The sequence below is a fragment of the Pongo abelii genome, chromosome 6, assembly GCF_028885655.2.
Source record: "Pongo abelii isolate AG06213 chromosome 6, NHGRI_mPonAbe1-v2.0_pri, whole genome shotgun sequence".
In the NCBI taxonomy this organism is placed as follows: domain Eukaryota; kingdom Metazoa; phylum Chordata; class Mammalia; order Primates; family Hominidae; genus Pongo; species Pongo abelii.
Window position 1 is genome coordinate 84071842 of NC_071991.2, and position 17137 is coordinate 84088978.

At 39.0% G+C, this 17137-nt stretch overlaps 1 protein-coding gene across 8 annotated transcripts in view; it reads right to left on the reverse strand.

Annotated features, from left to right (window-relative positions):
* Window positions 1–17137, reverse strand: part of ANKIB1 (ankyrin repeat and IBR domain containing 1) — a 158352-nt gene that overhangs the window by 104713 nt on the left and 36502 nt on the right. The window lies entirely within an intron of this gene.

Here is a 17137-nt window from a genome sequence, read left to right on the forward strand (position 1 = left end):
GATCATCACAGAAAAGTACTAAAACTGATTATACACAGAACAATACAGTGATTATTCTACCATTTAAGACCATTAAATTTATTTCTTTCTGCTATACAGAATTTAAGTCTGAAAACATCAAATGTTTATGCATACTATGTCTGGAAAAAGGTTATGATAATCATCACATGGGCAATGTGATTGTTAATTTATTTACTACTGAAGCAATGTGAAGTGGGTGGGGGAAGGTCATAGAAACAAACACTGGACATGAAGTTCAAAATACCATATTTGCCTACAACTAGTTATGTAATTTTAAGCAAGTTATTCATCCCCTAAAAGCCTCAGATTCCCATCTGTACAGCATGGAAAATGACCATTTCTTAGGTATGGGTATGAGGATTATAAGAGTTACTTAAAGTACCTACTACAGTCCTTAGTTAATGAGTCCAATAAATGCTAGTTTCATTCTATTCCAATAAACGTTGTTTCTGGATCTATTCTTGAGCTATGACGAAAATTAGTGACAAAGAAAACAGCATATGCAAAGGCAGGTATGAAAAAAAGGCCTACACAAGGAACAGTTAAGTATGAATAGAGTTCAGAGTCTCTAGCATTAGACTAACAAGAGATAAAAGAAAAAATAGGTTGGGACCGGATAAGGAACTTACACTTTAACCTGAAAAGAAAAGTTAATTAAAGGCTTTTATACAGGGCAATGATATAATTATTTCATGCTTTAGAAAATTATCGTGACCATGTAGAAGATAGAACAGAGGGAGGAAAACTTAGAGGCAAAGAATACAACAGTCTTTCATGTTACTCTATTAATTCAGTGGGAGGCTGGACACTAAAACATAGCTTTAAAAACAGGTGAAGGGTGTGGTGGCACGTGCCTATAATCCCAGTTACTCGGGAGGGTGAGGCAGGAGGATCACTTGAACCCAGGAGTTTGAAACCAGTTTGGGCAACAGAGCCAGATCTCATCTCAAAACAAACAACAACAATAACAACAACAAACACAGGTGAAAATAATATGCACAGTGTTCAACATAGGCTTTGTGTAAGGTAGTTCTCAACCTTGGCTGTATATTATAATAACCTGGGGAACTTCAGAGTCCTACTGACCAAACTACATCTCATAACAAAAATCAGAGTCTCTAGGGGAAGCACCCAGGCACGGGTATTTAAGCTCCTTATGTGATTTTCAATGTGCAGACACCACTGTATAAAAGGCTTCTGGAGCCCTGCAGCTAAATATCAGGGTAAGATGTTTGCCAAGCCTATTCTGGAGGTACGCATTAACTACCTACTTACTATAGCAGCACATTTTCTGGCCCACTACTATATGTAATGAGGTTACCATTTGGGTTTTTAAAGGGTTATTATTGATTTTTTTAACTTTAAATATGCAAATACATACATACAGTAGAACTTTTTGAATATATGAACAAAGAGAAAGAATTTAAAAGCTCATGGTTTACCTCATGGTTTACTGCAAGAAAACCACTGGTAGCATTTGGATACAAAACCACCCTATTTAAATGTGTATGTGTGTGTCTGTGTGTATAAAATATGTATGCATATATACAACATAAACATGTATACATTAATTGGATCATATGACATAATTAAGTTTTTATTTAATTTTTCAGAGGGTTGCTAAACCTTCAGCCTAAAATATTATACTTTTATTGTTTCATCTTAAATAAGAGGAGCAAATCCTTCTCTCCCATACTATACACAATATACTACAGCTACTATTTGGAAACTTTCAGTTGTTTTGGTCCTTGATAGAATACCACTCAAATTATAAACATTTTCAAAGTTCTGGATTAGATTAATAAATAGCACATTTTCTGAGATTTATATTACTACTTTAGTGAAATATTCTATAAGAAAAATAATTTGTATCTAAGAAGTAAAAAAAGGAAATATCTAAGAAAGTAATGTTATCATGGGGTACTCATTTAAAGCAACAAGTTTTTTAAAAAAAATCAATAATACTCTAAATGTGCATTAAATATTACTGTTACTCTGTTGAAAAGGATAATGGCATTGAGAAGTCATTTTGTGGCTTTCAGTTATTTTCATATCTGTTTCATTTTAAAATTTTGATCCATGAGCCTGAAAGTCACTAAGAAATGCATCATCTAAACGGTCACAGCTCAATTCCCCTCAGATTTATCTTCACAAACCTTGCCTAGAAATTTGCCACACGTATCCTTTTACTTTTCCCTAGCCACAGCTATTATTGCCTGAGGTGATTGGTCCCTCTTTGTCTGAATCAAAACCTTAAGTAATATTCTGGAACTCCAAAATATGTCTATGTATAGAGCTTCATGAGGCAAGCACCGGAGTACCAAACAGGTGAAAAGAATTCCTTATTTTGGGCTTCTAATTCTTTACAGGAAAACCTGGGCAAGGTTTCATCATCTTTGAGTAGTAAAGCACAGCACTTAATAAGTATTTAATGAGAAGAAGAAAAATGTAGCCTGGGCCAGGTGTGGTAGCTCACGCCTGTAATCCCAGAACTTTGGGAGCCTGAGGCAGGTAGATCACGAGGTCAGGCGTTCAAGACCAGCCTGGCCAACATAGTGAAACCCCGTCTCTACTAAAAATACAAAAAATTAGCCAGGCATGGTGGCGGGTGCCTGTAATACCAGCTAATCAGGCAGCTGCGGCAGGAGAATCGGTTGAACCTGGGAGGCGGAGCTTGCAGTGAGCCGAGATCACGCCACTGCGCTCCAGCCCAGGCCACAGTGTGAGACTCTCACAAAAAAAAAAAAAAAAAAAAAAAAGAAAAATGTAGCCTGTTGATGGACTCCAGAAAGCTTTACTTAATTTCTGATTAACTTTTAATTGTGAATGCCTTTATAACTCTAGCTTTCTTTTTTAAAATTTTTACTTTTGTGGATACATAGTAGGTGTATATATTTAGGAAGTACATGAGATATTTTGAAACAGGCATGCAATGCATAATAATCACACCAGGGTAAATGGGGTATCCACCACCTCAAGCATTTGTCCTTGTGTTACAAACAAACCAATTATACTCTTTTTTTTTTTTTTTTTTGAGACGGGATCTCGCTCTGTTGCCCAAATTGGAGTGGAGCAATATGATCTCAGCTCACTGCAACCTCCGCCTCCCAAGTTCAAGCGATTCTCATGCCTCAGACTCCCGAGTAGCTGGAACTAGAGGCATACGCCACCACAACCTTCTAATTTTTGTATTTTTAGTAGAGACGGGGTTTCGCCATTTTGGCCAGGCTGGTCTCGAACTCCTGACTTCAGGAGATCTGCCCACCTTGGCCTCCCAAAGTGCTGAGATTACAGGTGTGAGCCACTGCACCCAGCCCAATTATATTCTTCTAGTTATTTTAAAATGTAAAATAAATTCTATAATCACTCTACTGTGATAGCAAGATCTTAGTCATTCTTTCTATTTTTTTTGTACCCATCAACCATCCCCAGTTCCCCTTCACCCCACAACAACCCTTCCCAGCCTCTGGTAACCATTCTTCTACTTTCTATCTCCATGGCTTCAATTATTTTAACTTTCAACTCCCACAAATAAGTGTATAATTCTAGCTTCAAATCTCTGTCTCCCAACTGCACCATTGATAGGTTAATAATCTGTAACAAAAACTCAACAGTACTTAAATTAACAAACTACTCCCAGAAATCTTTTACAGAAGATGAAGTTCTTCACAAATAAATAACCAAATCCTAATTCAACTGTTCCCATAAAAGTATTTTTAGTAAAAATAGTAACTATATAAAAGTATATAACTGAATTCCCAATCTTCATTTTAACTGGATCTAGGTCACACACACACACACACTCATACTCAATTTAGTCTTCTGCAGTTATCTGCACTATTGATAATAACAACCTTAAATCTACAACTAAACTCTATAGCCAGTAGAGAAACAAGCAGAAAGTTCATTCAGGCAGCAGGTCCCAATACACACACACACACACACACACACACACACACAAACATACACACACACACACACACACACTTTCATACATATACTCAATTTAGTCTTCTGCAATTATCTGCACTACTGATAACAACAACCTTAAATCTACAACTAAATGCTTTAGCCAGTAAAGAAACAGGCAGGAAGTTCATTCAGGCAGCAGGTCCCAACACAACCCCATCCCACTCCAAGTTGAAATCAAACAGATGACTTTCTAAGATTCCAGAAAGCTCAAATTCCAAAGAAATGCTCTAATGGTTACTGTAATAATACTTCAAGAAAAGGAGAGGATGGGCTGGGCACAGTGGCTTACGCCTGTAATTCCAGAACTTTGGGAGGCTGAGGCAGGAGGATCGCTTGAGCCCAGGAGTTCAAGACCAGCCTGGCCAGCATGGCGAAACTCTGTCTCTACAAAAAATACAAAAATTAGCCAGGTGTGGTGATGTGCCTCTGTAGTCCCAGCTACTTGAGAGGCTGAGGTGGAAGAATGGCTTGAGCCCAGGAGGCGGAAGTTGCAGTGAGCTGAGATAGTGCTACCCAACTCCAGCCTGGGTGATAGAGCCAGACTTAACTTTCAAAAGATAAGGTAAAGAAAGAAAACAAGACAGCAGAAAAAAGAAAAGTCAGTGGACAAAAAGCATGTGGGCAAATAAAATACCAAGCTCTCAACCTATTCATTCCCCCAGTCAACATGCATTTATTGACCAATGGTAATTTTGTCCCTGTGCATCAGAATCACCTGAGGAGATGATTTCAACTGGTCTTAAGGGGGACGAGGCCAGAGTGGGAAATTTAAAAGCTTCCCAGTTGATTATAATGCATGTCAGAGTTTAGAACCACGGACTGATTTTGAAACTATGCTAAGCCATAAGTAGCGGCCAGAAATGTGATGCTGAGGAGCAGTGTGGTAGAAGTCAGCTTGTTATCTAGTTTACCAAGTAACTTAACCTCTTTGAGATGTTTCCTCAACTGTAAACCAGCAGTATTAATATCTACTTTCTTCAGTCAAAAAATACAAATGAACAAACGGATAAAAATCACTACATTTATGGAGTTTATATTTCAGTGGGGATACACAGATGAACACTGTAAGGCTTTGATTTATTGTGTGTGCAGGTTTTTGAGCTTGATATTTCTTAGCTCTTGCTTAACATTTTAAGCAAAATGCACTAAGATTTATCCATGTTAATACATAAATCAATAGTTCAACCCTTATTATTACTGAATAGTATTCCACTGTATGGGTATACCACTACTTGTTTAATCATTCACTTACTGAAGGACAACTTGGTTGTTTCCAGTTGGGGCAATTATTATTAAGGCTGCCATAACATTCATATATAGGCTTTAAATGAACATAAGTTTTAATTTCTCTTGAGTAAATATCTAAGAGTGGAACTGCTGGGATATGTACTAAGTCATATGTTTAACTTTATAAGAAACCACCAAATTGGTTTTCAGAGCAAATGTACCAGGATTCAGAGCATTCAGAGTTATTCTGAACCCTGGTCAGCATTTGGAATTGTCAGTTTCTAGTTAGTGGGATTTTTTTTTTCTTTTTTGGTAGCCATTATAATGGATGTGTAGTTGTATTGTACAACCGTTTTCATTTTCATTTCCCTAATGATGAATGATGTTGAACATGCTTCATGCTTATGTGCCATGCATACATCTTGATTTGTGAAGTGTCTGTTTAAATAAATCTTTTGCCCATTTTTAAGATGAAATATTAATAAATTTGAGATCCATATAGATGCTATAAAAAGTCCTTTGTTAGAAATGTAATTTGCAAATATTTCACTTTGAGCAAATTTGTATATAAGGTGTTTTCCAATAGTTCCAGCACCATTTGTTGAAAAGATTGTCCTTTCTCCATTGAGTTCCCTTTGAATCTTCGTAAAAAGCCAATTGACTGTGATCTATTTTTCTGTGTGTCTCTCTTTTTAGCAATACTATATTGTCTTGATTACTGGGAGAACAAACATTTTAATAATATTAAGTCTCCTAATCCATGAACATGGTATTTCTATTTATGTCTTCTGTAATTGATTTTCAATGAGAGTTTTGTAGTTTGCATCACACAAATGGTACAATATTTGTCAAGTTTATACCTAAGTATCTATTTTGTGGGGATGCTATTATGAATGGTGCTTTAGAAAATGTCAAATGCCAAGTGTTCATATCTAGAATATAGAAATACAATTGAATTTGTATATCGGCCCTGTATTCTGCAAATGTGATATATTCACTTATTAGTTCTAGATTTTGGTTTTTTTTTTTCATGGATTTTTTGAGATTGTCTAAAGTAGATTTGTATTATCCATGAATGGTGGCAGGTTTTTTTTTTTTTTTTTGAGACGGAGTCTTGTTCTGTCGCCCAGGCTGGAGTGCAGTGGCGCAATCTCAGCTCACTGCAAGCTCCACCTCCCAGGTTCAGGCCATTCTCCTGCCTCAGCCTCCCAAGTAGCTGGGACTACAGGCACACGCCGCCACGCCTGGCTAATTTTTTTGTATTTTTAGTAGAGATGGGGTTTCACCATGTTAGCCAGGATGGTCTCGATCTCTTGACCTCATAATCTGCTCACCCTGACCTCCCAAAGTGCTGGGATTACAGGCATGAGCCACTGCGCCTGGACTTTTTTTTTCCTTTTTTATTTGCAAGTCTTCAATTTATTTTTCTTGCCTTACTGCACTAGATAGATGAATTTTAAAATTTGTGGACAGAAGTTTGAGAAGAAACATGATATTTGCATGGATGCAAAGCATCTCCCCCAATATATTTCATAATTAGAATGTGAAAAACAGTAATTCACAGTGGAGAAGCACAGGAGATAATACTCTGACCAGGAAACACCACCTGTAACCTACTGACATCCTGTACCCCAACCTGATGCACTAAAAAAGGCACATAAGTTCTGTAGCACTCTTGTGAAAAAATTTATAACATCAACCTAATAAGAGAAAATATCACAGAAACTCAAGTTGAGAGATGTTCTACAAATAACTGGCTAGTACTCTTCAAAAGTGTCAAGGCCATCAAAACAAGAAAAGACAGCACAACTGTTCACAGTTTAAAGGAGACTAAGGAGAATGAAAACTAAATGCCATATAGGGCCCTAGACTGGATTCTGAAATGGATAAAATGACATTAATGGAAAACTGGTGAAATCTAAACACAGTAAATAGTTTAGTTAGTAGTACTGTACCAATGTTAATTTCTTACTTTTGACAACTATGGTTATGCAAGGTGTTAACATTAGGGTGAAAGGCATACAGAAACTCTCTGTACTATTTTTGCAACCTTTCCATAAGTCTAAAATTACTTAAAAATAAAAAGGCGAAAAAAATTCTAGCTCCGGTGTTTGGGAAGAGACTGTAGGAAGGCATGAATAGAAACAGGAAGACCAATTTGCAGGTCACTAGGGTAAACCAGGCAACAGCTGATAGGTTCTTGTACCAGGACCGTAGCAATAGAGGTGTTGAGAAGTTGTTTGGATTCTGGATATATTCTAAATAGTATTTTCTCAAAGAAACCCTTGAAGATGTACACATAGCAGTATGGGTTATTAATCACCCAATAAAATAAAGCAACAAATGGAATAAAATAAGGATAATAAGCTGGGCGCGGTGGCTCACGCCTGTAATCCCAGCACTTTGGGAGGCTGAGGCGGGCAGATCACCTGAGGTCAGGAGTTCGAGACCAGCCTGACCAACATGGTGAAACCCCATCTCTACTAAAAATACAAAATTAGCTGGGCATGGTGGTGCATGCCTGTAATCCCAGCTACTTGGGAGGCTGAGGCAGGAGAATCGATTAAATCCAGGAGGCACAAGTTGCAGCGAGCTGCTAACGCACCACTGCACTCCAGCCTGGGCAACAAAAGCGAAACTCCATCTCAAAAAAAAAAAAAAAAAAAAAAAATACGGATACTATCCTAAATTCACAAACCCTTGAAGGACCAGTTGTCCTCTAGAAAATAAATACAAAGGCCACTCCAAGAAAAATCAATGCTATTTACTATGATTTTTGGCACCAAACATCTCATCTCTATGCAATCTCGTAACTCAAATTATTAAGCTGGACCACATGTAAATCACAAGGTCCACTGGTCCCTCTACACTAGATTTCCCTGATGGTGAGAAGAGACAAAGGAAGCGGGAGAAAGGTTTAAAACAGCTGCTGGAATCTAGGTTCAATATGCATACCTTCTAATATAAGGTACACATGCTGGTAATCAGGTCCAACATTAAAATATCTCATTTGGAGAGAAATAAGGAGAATGGCCTCTATTAGGGCATGGGGTATTACAGTCAGCTTCAGGGATACCAGGGTTCAAGATCTGACCATATTTAAGTTATAGGTGAAGGGGTAGTAGTAGTCATTAAATTACCTTCTATAAAAATCTCCAATGGTTTCCTATAGGTGACAGGATAAAGGCAAACTTAGGAATTGCATAACTAAGGCTACATCATCAAAGTGTTTTTAAGCACAATGAGTTTGATTGAAGCTGGGGATCTGCACAGGGAATAAGCAGATGTAAAGCTGTATAGCTAGGTAGGGCTGAACCCTTCGATTCCTACCCTAAGAGTTTGGCTTCAGCTTTAACATTATCAACTTAATTTTAGGTCATCATAGTTTTTAGTGATATTTCCTATTTCTGAAATGATAGCTCATCTATTATTTTGTCTACTCTGAACTTGACCAGTGTAATTCAGTGTTACGTATAGATCTTGTTTCCTATGACAGAATAATTAATGCAATATAGTTTAGTGAGTTGAAAGAGCACTTAAGATGGAGCTAGTCTAGAACTTGGCAAGTCTTTTAATGACAACTGAGGGTTTCTCATCTAGAAAATAATATTCATGGGGGAGGAGCCAAGATGGCCGAATAGGAACAGCTCCAGTCTACAGCTTCCAGCGTGAGCGACGCAGAAGACGGGTGATTTCTGCATTTCCATCTGAGGTACCGGGTTCATCTCACTAGGGAGTGCCAGACAGTGGGCGCAGGACAGTGGGTGCAGCGCACCATGCGCGAGCCAAAGCAGGGCGAGGCATTGCCTCACTCGGGAAGCCCAAGGGGTCAGGGAGTTCCCTTTCCTGGTCAAGGAAAGGGGTGACAGACGGCACCTGCAAAATCGGGTCACTCCCACCCTAATACTGCGCTTTTCTGACAGGCTTAGGAAACGGCGCACCAGGAGATTATATTCCGCACCTGGCTCGGAGGGTCCTACGCCCACGGAGTCTCGCTGATTGCTAGCACAGCAGTCTGAGATCAAACTGCAAGGCGGCAGCGAGGCTGGGGGAGGGGCACCCGCCATTGCCCAGGCTTGCTTAGGTAAACAAAGCATCCAGGAAGCTCGAACTGGGTGGAGTCCACCACAGGTTAAGGAGGCCTGTCTGCCTCTGTAGGCTCCACCTCAGGGGGCAGGGCACAGACAAACAAAAAGACAGCAGTAACCTCTGACATAAATGTCCCTGTCTGACAGCTTTGAAGAGAGCAGTAGTTCTCCCAGCACGCAGCTGGAGATCTGAGAACGGGCAGACTGCCTCCACAAGTGGGTCCCTGACCCCTGACCCCCGAGCAGCCTAACTGGGAGGCACCCCCCAGTAGGGGCAGACTGACACCTCACACGGCCGGGTACTCCTGAGACAAAACTTCCAGAGGAATGATCAGACAGCAGCATTCGCGGTTCACGAAAATCCGCTGTTCTGCAGACATGGCTGCTGATACCCAGGCAAACAGGGTCTGGAGTGGACCTCTAGCAAACTCCAACAGACCTGCAGCTGAGGGTCCTGTCTGTTAGAAGGAAAACTAACAAACAGAAAGGACATCCACACCAAAAACCCATCTGTACATCACCATCATCAAAGACCAAAAGTAGATAAAACCACAAAGATGGGGAAAAAACAGAGCAGAAAAACTGGAAACTCTAAAAAGCAGAGCACCTCTCCTCCTCCAAAGGAACGCAGTTCCTCACCAGCAACGGAACAAAGCTGGATGAAGAATGACTTTGACGAGTTGAGAGAAGAAGGCTTCAGACGATCAAACTACTCCGAGCTACAGGAGGAAATTCAAACCAAAGGCAAAGAAGTTGAAAACTTTGAAAAAAATTTAGACGAATGTATAACTCAAATAACCAATACAGAGGAGTGCTTAAAGGAGCTGATGAAGCTGAAAGCCAAGGCTCGAGAACTACGTGAAGAATGCAGAAGCCTCAGGAGCCGATGCGATCAACTGGAAGAAAGGGTATCAGTGATGGAAGATGAAATGAATGAAATGAAGCGAGAAGGGAAGTTTAGAGAAAAAAGAAGAAAAAGAAACGAACAAAGCCTCCAAGAAACATGGGACTATGTGAAAAGACCAAATCTACGTCTGATTGGTGTACCTGAATGTGACGGGGAGAATGGAACCAAGTTGGAAAACACTCTGCAGGATATTATCCAGGAGAACTTCCCCAATCTAGCAAGGCAGGCCAACATTCAGATTCAGGACATACAGAGAACGCCACAAAGATACTCCTCGAGAAGAGCAACTCCAAGTCACATAATAGTCAGATTCACCAAAGTTGAAATGAAGGAAAAAATGTTAAGGGCAGCCAGAGAGAAAGGTCGGGTTACCCACAAAGGGAAGCCCATCAGACTAACAGCGGATCTCTTGGCAGAAACTCTACAAGCCAGAAGAGAGTGGGGGCCAATATTCAACATTCTTAAAGAAGAATTTTCAACCCAAAATTTCATATCCAGCCAAACTAAGCTTCATAAGTGAAGGAGAAATAAAATATTTTACAGACAAGCAAATGCTGAGACATTTTGTCACCACCAGGCCTGCCCTAAAAGAGCTCCTGAAGGAAGCACTAAACATGGAAAGGAACAACCGGTACCAGCTGCTGCAAAACCATGCCAAAATGTAAAGACCATCAAGACTAGGAAGAAACTGCATCAACTAACGAGCAAAATAACCAGCTCACATCATAATGACAGGATCAAATTCACACATAACAATATTAACTTTAATGTAAATGGACTAAATGCTCCAATTAAAAGACAGACTGACAAATTGGATAAACAGTCAAGACTCATCAGTGTGCTGTATTCAGGAAACCCGTCTCACGTGCAGAGATACACATAGGCTCAAAATAAAAGGATGGAGGAAGATCTACCAAGCAAATGGAAAACAAAAAAAGGCAGGGGTTGCAATCCTAGTCTCTGATAAAACAGACTTTGAACCAACAAAGATCAAAAGAGACAAAGAAGGCCATTACATAATGGTAAAGGGATCAATTCAACAAGAAGAGCTAACTATCCTAAATATACATGCACCCAATACAGGAGCACCCAGATTCATAAAGCAAGTCCTGAGTGACCTACAAAGAGACTTAGACTCCCACACAATAATAATGGGAGACTTTAACACCCCACTGACAACATTAGACAGATCAACAAGACAGAAAGTTAACAAGGATACCCAGGAATTGAACTCAGCTCTGCATTAAGCGGACCTAATAGACGTCTACAGAACCCTCCACCACAAATCAACAGAATATACATTTTTTTCAGTACCACACCACACCTATTCCAAAATTGACCACATAGTTGGAAGTAAGGCTCTCCTCAGCAAATGTAAAAGAACAGAAATTATAACAAACTGTCTCTCAGACCACAGTGCAATCAAACTAGAACTCGGGATTAAGAAACTCACTCAAAACCGCTCAACTACATGGAAACTGAACAACCTGCTCCTGAATGACTACTGGGCACATCACGAAATGAAGGCAGAAATAAAGATGTTCTTTGAAACCAACGAGAACAAAGATACAACATACCAGAATCTCTGGGACACATTCAAAGCAGTGTGTAGAGGGAAATTTATAGCACTAAATGCCCACAAGAGAAAGCAGGAAAGATCCAAAATTGACACTCTAATATCACAATTAAAAGAACTAGAAAAGCAAGAGCAAACACATTCAAAAGCTAGCAGAAGGCAAGAAATAACTAAATCAGAGCAGAACTGAAGGAAATAGAGACACAAAAAACCCTTCAAAAAATTAATGAATCCAGGAGTTGGTTTTTTGAAAGGATCAACAAAATTGATAGACTACTAGCAAGACTAATAAAGAAAAAAAGAGAGACGAATCAAATAGATGCAATAAAAAATGATAAAGGGGATACCACCACCGATCCCACAGAAATACAAACTACCATCAGAGAATACTACAAACACCTCTACGCAAATAAACTAGAAAATCTAGAAGAAATGGATAAATTCCTCGACACATACACTCTCCCAAGACTAAACCAGGAAGAAGTTGAATCTCTGAATAGACCAATAACAGGAGCTGAAATTGTGGCAATAATCAATAGCTTACCAACCAAAAAGAGTCCAGGACCAGATGGATTCACAGCCGAATTCTACCAGAGGTACAAGGAGGAACTGGTACCATTCCTTCTGAAACTATTCCAATCAATAGAAAAAGAGGGAATCCTCCCTAACTCATTTTATGAGGCCAGCATCATCCTGATACCAAAGCCTGGCAGAGACACAACAAAAAAAGAGAATTTTAGACCAATATCCTTGATGAATATTGATGCAAAAATCCTCAATAAAATACTGGCAAACCGAATCCAGCAGCATATCAAAAAGCTTATCCACCATGATCAAGTGGGCTTCATCCCTGGGATGCAAGGCTGGTTCAATATACGCAAATCAATAAATGTAATCCAGCATATAAACAGAACCAAAGACAAAAACCACATGATTATCTCAATAGATGCAGAAAAGGCCTTTGACAAAATTCAACAACCCTTCATGCTAAAAACTCTCAATAAATTAGGTATTGATGGGACGTATCTCAAAATAATAACAGCTATCTATGACAAACCCACAGCCAATATCATACTGAATGGGCAAAAACTGGAAGCATTCCCTTTGAAAACTGGCACAAGACAGGGATGCCCTCTCTCACCACTCCTATTCAACATAGTGTTGGAAGTTCTGGCCAGGGCAATTAGGCAGGAGAAGGAAATAAAGGGTATTCAATTAGGAAAAGAGGAAGTCAAATTGTCCCTGTTTGCAGACGACATGATTGTATATCTAGAAAACCCCACTGTCTCAGCCCAAAATCTCCTTAAGCTGATAAGCAACTTCAGCAAAGTCTCAGGATACAAAATTAATGTACAAAAATCACAAGCATTCTTATACACCAATAACAGACAAACAGCCAAATCATGAGTGAACTCCCATTCACAACTGCTACAAAGAGAATAAAATACCTAGGAATGCAACTTACAAGGGACGTGAAAGACCTCTTCAAGGAGAACTACAAACCACTGCTCAAGGAAATAAAAGAGGATACAAACAAATGGAAGAACATTCCATGCTCATGGGTAGGAAGAATCAATATCGTGAAAATGGCCATACTGCCCAAGGTAATTTATAGATTCAATGCCATCCCCATCAAGCTACCAATGACTTTCTTCACAGAAAGTCATTGACAAACCTGACAAAAACAAGAAATGGGGAAAGGATTCCCTATTTAATAAATGGTGCTGGGAAAACTGGCTAGCCATATGTAGAAAGCTGAAACTGGATCCCTTCCTTACACCTTATACAAAAATTAATTCAAGATGGATTAAAGACTTAAATGTTAGACCTGAAACCATAAAAACCCTAGAAGAAAACCTAGGCATTACCATTCAGGACATAGGCATGGGCAAGGACTTCATGTCTAAAACACCAAAAGCAATGGCAGCAACAGCCAAAATTGACAAATGGGATCTAATTAAACTAAATAGCTTCTGCACAGCAAAAGAAACTACCATGAGAGTGAACAGGCAACCTACAAAATGGGAGAAAATTTTCACAACCTACTCATCTGACAAAGGGCTAATATGGAGAATCTACAATGAACTCAAACAAATTTACAAGAAAAAAACAAACAACCCCATCAAACAGCAGGCGAAGGATATGAACAGACACTTCTCAAAAGAAGACATTTATGCAGCCAAAAGACACATGAAAAAATGCTCATCATCACTGGCCATCAGAGAAATGCAAATCAAAACCACAATGAGATACCATCTCACACCAGTTAGAATGGCGATCATTCAAAAGTCAGGAAACAACAGGTGCTGGAGAGGATGTGGAGAAATAGGAACACTTTTACACTGTTGGTGGGACTGTAAACTAGTTCAACCATTGTGGAAGTCAGTGTGGCGCACTCAGGGATCTAGAACTGGAAATACCATTTGACCCAGCCATCCCATTACTGGGTATATACCCAAAGGACTATAAATCATGCTGCTATAAAGACACAAGCACACGTATGTTTACTGCGGCACTATTCACAATAGCAAAGACTTGGAACCAACCCAAATGTCCAACAATGATAGACTGGATTAAGAAAATGTGGCACATATACACCATGGAATACTATGCAGCCATAAAGAATGATGAGTTCACGTCCTTTGTAGGGACATGGATGAAATTGGAAATCATCATTCTCAGCAAACTATCGCAAGGACAAAAAACCAAACACCGCATGTTCTCACTCATAGATGGGAATTGAACAATGAGAACACATGGACACAGGAAGGGGAATATCACACTCTGGGCACTGTTGTGGGGTGGGGGGAGCGGGGAGGGATAGCATTAGGAGATATAACTAATGCTAAATGACGAGTTAATGGGTGCAGCACACCAGCATGGCACATGTATACATATGTAACTAACCTGCACATTGTGCACATGTACCCTAAAACTTAAAGTATAATAAAAAAAAAGAAATCCTCCCCCCCAAAAAATAATAATAATAATATTCATTTTAGAAGGCTATTGTAAAGATTAAATTTGACAGTGCACACAGAGTTTCACAATTCGTAAGAAGTTATCTAACATAACTTATCTTCCATTTAAGACTAGAAAGTCCACCAATATAAAAACATGCCTTATACTTTTCTATATGAAAAATGTTTATAGTATAAAATTTGTGTGAATTTAAAAAATCATAGGAGTAGAAAGAACTATGTTTAAATCTACCCAGCCTAGGCCAGACACAGTGGCTCACGCAGGTAATCCTAGCACTCTGGGAGGCCGAGGTGGGTAGATCACTTGAGGTCAGGACTTCGAGATCAGCATGGCCAACATGGTGAAACCCCATCTACTAAAAATACAAAAATTAGCAGGAAGTCGCTTGAACCCGGGAGGCAAAGGTTGCAGTGAGCCGAGATAATGCCACTGCACTCCGGCCTGGGCAACAGAGCGAGGCTCTGTCTCAAAAAAAAAAAAATCTACCCAGCCTCTACTCCAAGATTTAACCATAAAAGCTCCACTCATAAAACCTCCAAACATTCACGGGTTGTTCTAAGTAAATAATTACCTTCTATGCTAGATACCTAAAAAGCTTATCCAAAATTTGGCTATAAAATGTCATTGAATAAAATAAAAACAATGTCCTAAATTCACAAAATCTTGAAGGACCAGTTGTTCACTGGAAAATGAATAGAAAGGCCATTCCAAGAAAAATCAATGCTATTCACTACTATTTTGGGTACCAAACATCTAACGTCTATGCAATCACTTACAAATTATTAAGCTGGGCCATAAGTAAATCACAAGTTCCATTTAGGACAATACATTATGTACTTCTCTATGTGAAAAAAGAAAAGAAAGAAAGAAGGAACAAATGAATGAATGAAGGAAGAAAGGTAAAAGAAGGAACAAATGAAGAAAAAGAAAATGCTAAGAAAATATGAATTTTTAAAAATTAAAATGACTTAATGTTAATTTCCCCCCTTTATTCTTTTAAGAACTGAGATGTCAAACATTGGCAAACTAGTTTTTAAGTCCATAAAGATTTAGGAAACAAACAATAACAATAAAAGCATTAGAAAGTATTACCGTAAGATGAAACTGGTGTAGTTCACTCAGAAAATGGACTTGAGATAAAAAGGCTGAATCTGATTGACCAACTGACAATAAAGAAGCCCTTTAGAAATGTAACGGCAATCAGGGCAGAGTCTACTAAGAAATTTTACATTCCCCATAGGTAATACACTGTAGCCTCTCTTCCTTATGCGCCCTGACTCCCCAATATATGCCTCATTATCTTCATCCTATTACTAAAACAGATTGTTAAAATCTAAGGTATTCTATGCGTTCTTATAAACAAAAAAACTCTGCTTGAGTGCAAACATTAATGAACACAACTTAAGGTATAGTTTAAATGTCACAAATATTATATTTAAATGTTAATTTGTATTCATCTAAAGTAAAGAATAAGAGAAGTGGCAGGGTGCAGTGGCTCATGTCTGTAATCCCAGCACTTTGGGAGGCCGAGGCGGGCAGATCACGAGGTCAGGAGATGGAGACCAGCCTGGCCAACATGATGAAACCCCGTCTCTACTAAAAATACAAATATTAGCTGTACCTGGTGGCACATGCCTATAGTCTCAGCTACTCAGGAAGCGGAGGCAGGAGGATCACTTGAGCCAGGGAGACGGAGGTTGCAGTGAGCCGAGATTGTGCCACTGCACTCCAGCCTGGGAAACAGAGTGAGACTCAGTCTCAAAATAAAATAAAATAAAAATAAAATATAAACACTGTACACTTAGGCCATATTAAATTTATTTAAAAAATAAAATAACTGCACAATGATGTTACGAGGTCACTAGGCGATAGGCATTTCTTCAGTTCCATTTATAATCTTATGGGACCATTGTGGTAGATCAAAATATTGTTGTGTGGCACATGACTGTACTAACTGAAGGGGACACAGAATTCCTAAGTACAAAACCAAGAGCAGGAGACAGACCTTATACTGGGAGTATGTGCAAAACACACACACCTTTGGCAGGGAGCAAAGAGGTCTTAGTCTGAAATGTTGCTGAAAATGAAGTCTGATTTAGGAGATTTGGGGCTTAGCTTACCAAACTGCATATTAAGTTGAAGTCCAATGTGGCTTTACTCTGAAAGAAGTTCATGAATACCCAGTTTGCAGGAAAACTTCCAAGTATTAGAGGGTAGCGAAAATTACCTGAGCTGAGAAAAATCTTTTAACCGAGAAAGCAACTTCCCTATAATATAAATTGCAGAATTAAAATTCACTTTTCTGTTATTCCAGTATCTTAACATGGCAGCATTCCAAATAAAATGGCTACATAAACACAAAAG